General features: G+C 45.2%; 1 pseudogene; it reads right to left on the reverse strand.

Moving 5' to 3' along the window:
- Window positions 1-1,471: 1,471 nt before the first annotated feature.
- LOC102859107 overlaps window positions 1,472-6,878 on the reverse strand; it is an 8,906-nt pseudogene continuing 3,499 nt past the window's right edge.

The raw sequence follows: 6,878 nt of genomic DNA on the forward strand, positions 1-6,878 counted from the left end.
TCTGCAGCTGCATCCTGGCCCATCCTCACCATTCTGCCCCCAACTCTCACCTCCTTGTACCCCCAATATGTTTTTCCCAATTAAAAAAAAAAGATGAAATGTTAAAAAAAAAAACATATCAAAATAACCGTGAAATCTGTTCACCGAGAAACACGTTAGAGCATTTAATCTCTGTTCTGAACTGCCTAGTTAAAGATTTAAAGACTTGGACTCACATGGGACAGTTCTACTCTCTATGGGGTCACAATGAGTTGGAATCAATTTGACAGCAGTGCATTCCTTTTCAGTACTGTGTGTTAAATTTACTATCAATTCTATTTAAAAGAAAATCCTAAAGCCTTCATTAGCTGCCTCTAAAATATGTTACACAATAGAAGACATTTTACAGTAAACACACAGAGCAGATTGGTATGGAAAAGTACACTATACAATGGACAACATCAGCACTAACGTGGTCACCTGAAAGAAATGCCTCCCAGTATTAAAAAAGAGAAAAACCTCTGGATAAGCAGATATCTAAGTAATTTCTATTCAAGATTCAACTCTCTCTAGTTTCTGGCCAGAATTAATTAATAATGACATTCCTTTGCAAATAAAAACAGAGCTCTCATCCTAGAGTTTACAAGAAACAAAGCTGTTATGTTAGGTGCCCTCAAGTCAAATACGATTCATAGCTATGAAGTGAACCCTATGAACAGAAATATGATCCGAACCCTGCCCTATCCTGTGCCATTCTCACCATCTCTGATATATTTTACCCTATTGTTAGAGTCACTGTGCCAATCAATCTTGTTGAGTATCTTCCTCTATTTTGCTGATAATCCACCTTTCCGACATGATGTTCTTTTTCAAGTACCAATCTCTCCTAACAACAGCAGATGATCTTCTAGGTTGAACATAGAATAACAGGGGAGAAAAGCATTAAATGTCTAATTTTTTAGTTAAGTATGGGCGATAATGGAGGTAATCTGCAGTTCAAGTTTTTCACCTCTTTTTCTCCAAGAAGTTACAAATTAAACTCTAAATCACACCGTCCTCCTTGCCTTATTTATAAGGTCATCAGCACAGCAGCCACGGCCTCAACCAGCAACTCTTCAGAACCTTTTTCAATGGCACAACACAACCTCTGCGCAAAGACATCTTTGACAGGGCAAATAACTCCACCTGTGCCTGTGATCTGACAGGTAAATCAAGCAGCTTCCCAGCCGTAGGCACGGTCACTGAGGTCCCAGGCATGACCAGCACTTCCGACCTTCAGTCCGGATAGGGGTCGCAGAGCCGTGAAGGGCAACCTGTTCTCCCAGGTTCACGGCCGCAGGGACGCGGCTGGATCTGGGCTCACTCCGGGGAGCACCCACTCGACACTGGGGGGCGGGTGTGCCTGTTCAAATGCAAAGGTGCCCTGAGGCCGTCTCTGCACCCGGTTTTAATGTGCCAAAAGGTGTCGTGGGTTTCACCCTTCCCTGTCCCCTTATGCCTGGCTCTGGGCTCCCTCCTTAGCCCCCTTTCCAGCTGCACCCTGCCTCCCGCTGCCACCAGTCCATTCTCTCTGCGGTGGTCCCCGATGAGCCCGCGACAAAGCCCCACAAGTACCCTCGGGACGTCCCAGGCCAGCACCAAGCTCGAGCCCGATTTCAGAAGCCTGAGGAACAAGAGAAAAAGGCTTCAAATGGCATGGGCCACTCACCATCCGCAGTAAGTCCAACCTTTCCCTAAACCTGCGTTTCCCAGAGTCAGCGAACCCTTCAGACGTCGCCGGGGCAGCTGAGCGGGCGTGGTCGAGAGCGGCCCGACGTAGCCACGCAGAGAGGAGGCGGAGCCCGGGGCTCAGGGGCGGATTCGCTCTCTGGGGCAGGACGAGGCCAGGCCTGTGGCGTGAGGTCAGCACTACGTGACCACGCAGCCCAAGGAAGCAGAGCCTAAAGAGCGAGGGAGGAGTGGGATTGAGCCACGGCATGGCCTGCTGCGTGAGGTCAACCAGAGGCGACGTACGGGGGCGGAGCCAGAGGAATAAGCGTAGGGCTGCTTTCCGGAGTGGGGCGGGGCTTCTAGTTTGAGGTCTCGCTGACAAGCTACACAGCGCGGGGGACGGGGCCTAAAAGGGAAGGGCGGAGTGGAGTGAGCCTTGGAGGTCACGCCCCTGTGGGCGGCACCTGGCTCACTTTGGTTGCCTGTGAGAACCTGGAGTTGCAGTGAGTTAAAAATCGCCAGTTTAAAAAAAAAAAAAAATCGCCAGTTTAAAAAAAAAAAAAAATCGCCAGTTTGCACACTCAAGATATTGCGGCTCTGTTGCAATAGCAAAGAGCTGGAAACAACCTAAGTGCCCATCAACAAACGAATGGATAGATAAGCTCTGGTATATTCACAATGGAATACTATGCAGCATTGAAAAACAAGGAACTCGTGAAATATGCAAAATGGGTGACTCTGGAGGACATGATGCTGAGTGAAATATCTCAGTCACAAAAAGACAAATATTGCATGGGGCCACTGTTGTAGAACGGGACTAACATTGAGGTTGAGCAAAGACAGAGAAGGAGGGGAGGAATGATGTATACTGCATTGAAACAGATGAGAGAGAGAACTGTTTAAAAGGGATATATGATTGGGTATTATTGTCACGACAAGAGTCCAGAATGAAGGCTGCACAGTAGAGTGGACTTGGGGGGAGGAATTGCATGACAATGAAAGGGTTTTTCTTTTACTTTTCAAGGAGAAGGGTGAATTGGGGGGAGGGGGTGGGCAGGGAGAAAAGTGCAACAATGAATGATTGGAAACCCTAAGTCTCTGTAAACTTTCACTAAAATTCATTTGAAAAAATATCGCCAGTTGCCGTTGCTTCATATTTAAAAGAGGTAACGGTCTGCTTTCCTAAAGATTTATAGCCTCAGAACCATATAGGCCAGCCAGTTCTCCTGTCTTACAAGGTCGCTATGATCAGAATCCACTCCACAGCAGTGGTCAGAATGAATGTGATCATTAATAAGCAAAGAGCTACAGCACTTTTCTTGCTTCGTCTTGTTGATTGCCTTCGAGTCTAGCATGACTCATAGCGACCCTAAGAACAAAAGGCCTGAAGCCTCTCTACAACTATCAACGTTTATCAAAGTTTATAGTTTCCGGAGGAATGTTATTTTAGGAATTCGATGCGACTCCTTGTTGTTATGTGCCATCGAGTCGTTTGCGACTCATAGCGACCCTATGTACAACAGCCCTAAACCCTGCTCTATCCTGTGCCAATCGCATTGCCTCTGACACACCCATCCCGATTTACCCCAGTCACTGAATCAATCCACCTCATTGAGGGTCTTCCCCTCCTGTGCTGTCCCTCTACTCTACCCAGCATGATGTCCCTCTCCAAAGACCTGTCTCTCCATGCAACATGTCCAAAGTATGTCAGACGAAGCCCCAGAATATTTGCCTCCAAGGAGTAGCCTGGTTTAACCCTCTCTAGGATGAATCTGTTTGTTTTCTTGGCAGCCCATGGTACATTCAATACTCTCCTCCAGCACCACAGCTCAAAGGCGTCAATTCTCCTTCTGTCCTCCCTAGTCATTGTCCAACTCTCTGATGCATAACAAGTGATTGCAAAGACCATGGCCTGTATCAGCCGCACCTTTGTCTCCAAAGAGACACCATTGCTCTTGAGTACTGTAGAGAGGTTCCTAACAGCAGACTTTCCCATCGCAATACGTTTTTTTATTTCCTGGCTACTGGTGCCAAGAGTGTTGACCGTGGAGCCGAGCAAACTGAAGCTGTGAATCCGGATGCTACCAATTGGTCCAGTGGTGAGAATCTTTGTCTTCTTGACATTGAGCCTCAGTCCATACTGAAGGCTGCAGTCCTTGACCCTCTGCAGTAAGTGCATGAGGTCCTCCTCAGTTTCAGCGAGCAAGGTTGTGTCATCTGCATAACGCAGATTGTTGATAGATCTTCCACCAATCCTAACACCACATGTCTCCTCATAGAGCCCAGCCTCTCGGATAATCTGCTCTGCATACAGGTTGAAAAGGTATGGAGATAGGACATATCCCTGGCGCACACCCTTCCCAATTTTGAACCATTCAGTGTTGCCCTGCTCTGTTCTGACGACTGCCTCTTGGTCCAAGTATAGGTTTCGCATTAGCACGATTAAATGTTCTGGGATTCCCATTCTTGTCAGAGTCTGCCACAGTTTGTTATGATCCACGCAGTCAAAAGCCTTTGCATAATCAATGAAACACAGATAGACATTCTTTTGGTATTCTCTGCTTTCAGCTAAGATCCATCTAACATCAGCTACAATATCCCTAGTACTACGACCCTTTGTAAACCCAGCCTGGACTTCTGGCAGTTCTCTGCTGATGTACTGTTCCAGTCGTTTGGGACTCCTTAGTTTCATTTAATTCTATTGGATCTATCGCATCCAGTTATTCTAGAACTACAGTTGTTGTTCTTAATAGGGTGATAGGGTGGTATTAATAAATTCAGGAATATTAAAATATTTTTAAATATGCTATAGTTGTAGAACAGTTGCCCCCCCCCTCCCCTGCAAAACTGGCTACTCAGTACAGGAATCTTTCTTTAGTCGTGTAAAGTAAATGCATCTTTCCTGGATTAGCATTTAACTCTTTGAAACTGTTTTTCTCAGTCATGTATAAATTGTACTTCTTCTTCTTCTTTTTTTTAAGGGCTGGGTAACATGTCTCTAACCACCCCAAGGCAGTTTATGACACTTTGTCAATGGGAAGAAATCACTGAGCTAAAGCCAGCTCATAAATGTACCTTTAACTGTCTCTTTATCAGGAGAGGAAGTTCATCTTTCCTGGATTAGCATTTGAAACGGTATTTTCTTAGGCATGTTGTTGTTGTTGTTATGTGCCCTGAGTCTGGAGAGTTGTGTGCCCTGAAGTCCTGAGTCAGGAGACCCAATTCAAAGCTAGTGGCAAGGAGATGGAGAAAAGCCAGATGGTGGCCTAATGGTAAGAAGCTATGCTGCAGTCCCAAAAGTGTTCAAATGTACCAGCTGCACCACGGGAGAATTCTGTTGGATTTACTGCCTCTGAAAACCTACTGAGGGTCAGAAATCAAAAGACAAGTTGCATTGGGAAAATCTGCTGTCAGGAACTTCTCCAGAGTGCTAAGGAGCAAAGATGTCAGTCTAGAGACTAATATGCACCTGATTCAGGCCATGGTCTTTGCATTTACTTGCTACACACATCAGAGAGTTGGACTAGATAACTAAGGATGACAGAAGAAGAAACAATGCCTTTGAGATGTGGTGCTAGAGAAAAGTATTGAACATACCATGAACTGCCAAGAAAACTAACGGGTTTTTCTTAGAATGAAACCAAGTTCCTCCTTGGAGGCAAGAATTTTGAAGCTCCATCTGACATACACTGGGCATGTTGGTACGACGGACCAGTCATTGGAGAAGGACGTCATGCTAAGAAGGGTGGAGGGTCAGTGCAAGAGAGGAAGACCCTAGATGAGATGGATATACGCAGTAACTGAGGTAGTGAAGGTAGATTGGCTCAGGATAGGGTAGAGTTCAGAGCTATTGTGCATAGGGTTGCATTGAGTCTTGGTCGATGCTACAGCACATGACAACAACAACATCCTTTGATGAAAGTGGTATGTTAAAGTCTCCTACCACTATTTTGGTGCTATTTCTTTCTTCAAGTCTGTTAACCTTTGTTTTAGGGATTTTGCAGGTCTATCCTGTGGTGCACAGATATTAACCAAGGTAATGTTTTCTTGATCTGTTATGCCTTATTATTATAGAGTGTCTTTTCCTAGCTTTCATGATGATCTTTCACTCCGCCCTCGCTTTTTAGGCTCCACTTAGGCCACTAGTGCTGACCGCACGCCACAGGCCTGGTCCCATCCCGCCTCAGAGAGCGAACCCGACCCTGAGCCACAGGCTCCGCCTCCGCTCTGTGTGGCCACGTGGGGCCGCCCTTAGTAGGTGAGCCTGATCCAAGCCATAGTCTTTGCAATCAGAGAGCTGGACAATGACTAAGGATGACAGATGCCTTCAAGTTGTGGTGTTGGAGAAGAGTATTAAACATACCACAGACTACCAAAAAACCAAATAGGTCTGTTTTTGAGAGGGTGAAACTAAGTTTCTCCTTGGAGACTAAGATTTTGGAGCTCCATCTCACATACTTTGGCCACGAGGCCAAGGAGGTACTTGTCCTTGGAGAAGGACATCATACTTGGAAGGGTGAAGTGACAGCACAGGAGAGGAAGATCCCAGATGAGATGGATTGATACAATAACTGCGGCAATGGGAGGTGATGTGTCAGAATCAGTGAGACTAACTCAGGATGGGTCTGGCTTCAGAGCCGCTGTATACAGGATCACAATGAGTTGGAGGCGACTCAACAGTACATAACAGTAACAGTATTGCCATTCCTGCAATTTGTGGATGCCATTTGCTTGGTGTATTTTTTCCCCACCTTTGATTTTTGAGTCTTTCTCCTTGTTTCTTAGGGAATATATTGATGGACTTTGGTTTGCTATCCATTCTGCTACTCTTTTTCTCTTAATTGGTGTGTATGTGTGGTTATTTATAGGGCAGGCATTATCACTGCCATTTTGCTGTGTTTCTTATTCTGTTGTTTCTGGTTACTATGGTCCATCTACTTTCCTTTAGTGTGTCTTTGAGAAGGACTTCTCTTAGAATTTCTTGCAGAGTTGATTTTGTTTTCACAAATTTCTTAAGTTCCTGATTTTCTGCAGATGACCTAATTTCTCCTTCATATTTGATGGATAGCTTTGCTGAATATAGGGTCCTTGGCTGGTAATTCTTTTCTTTCAACCTTCTATATATGTGACCCTATGGTATTGTTTGCATGGTTTTCTGATGATAAGTCAGAACTCAAATTTTTTTTCTA

Source organism: Elephantulus edwardii, unplaced genomic scaffold (assembly GCF_000299155.1).
Source record: "Elephantulus edwardii isolate Elephantulus edwardi_28Jun2011 unplaced genomic scaffold, EleEdw1.0 scaffold00209, whole genome shotgun sequence".
NCBI classification, from domain to species: Eukaryota; Metazoa; Chordata; class Mammalia; order Macroscelidea; family Macroscelididae; genus Elephantulus; species Elephantulus edwardii.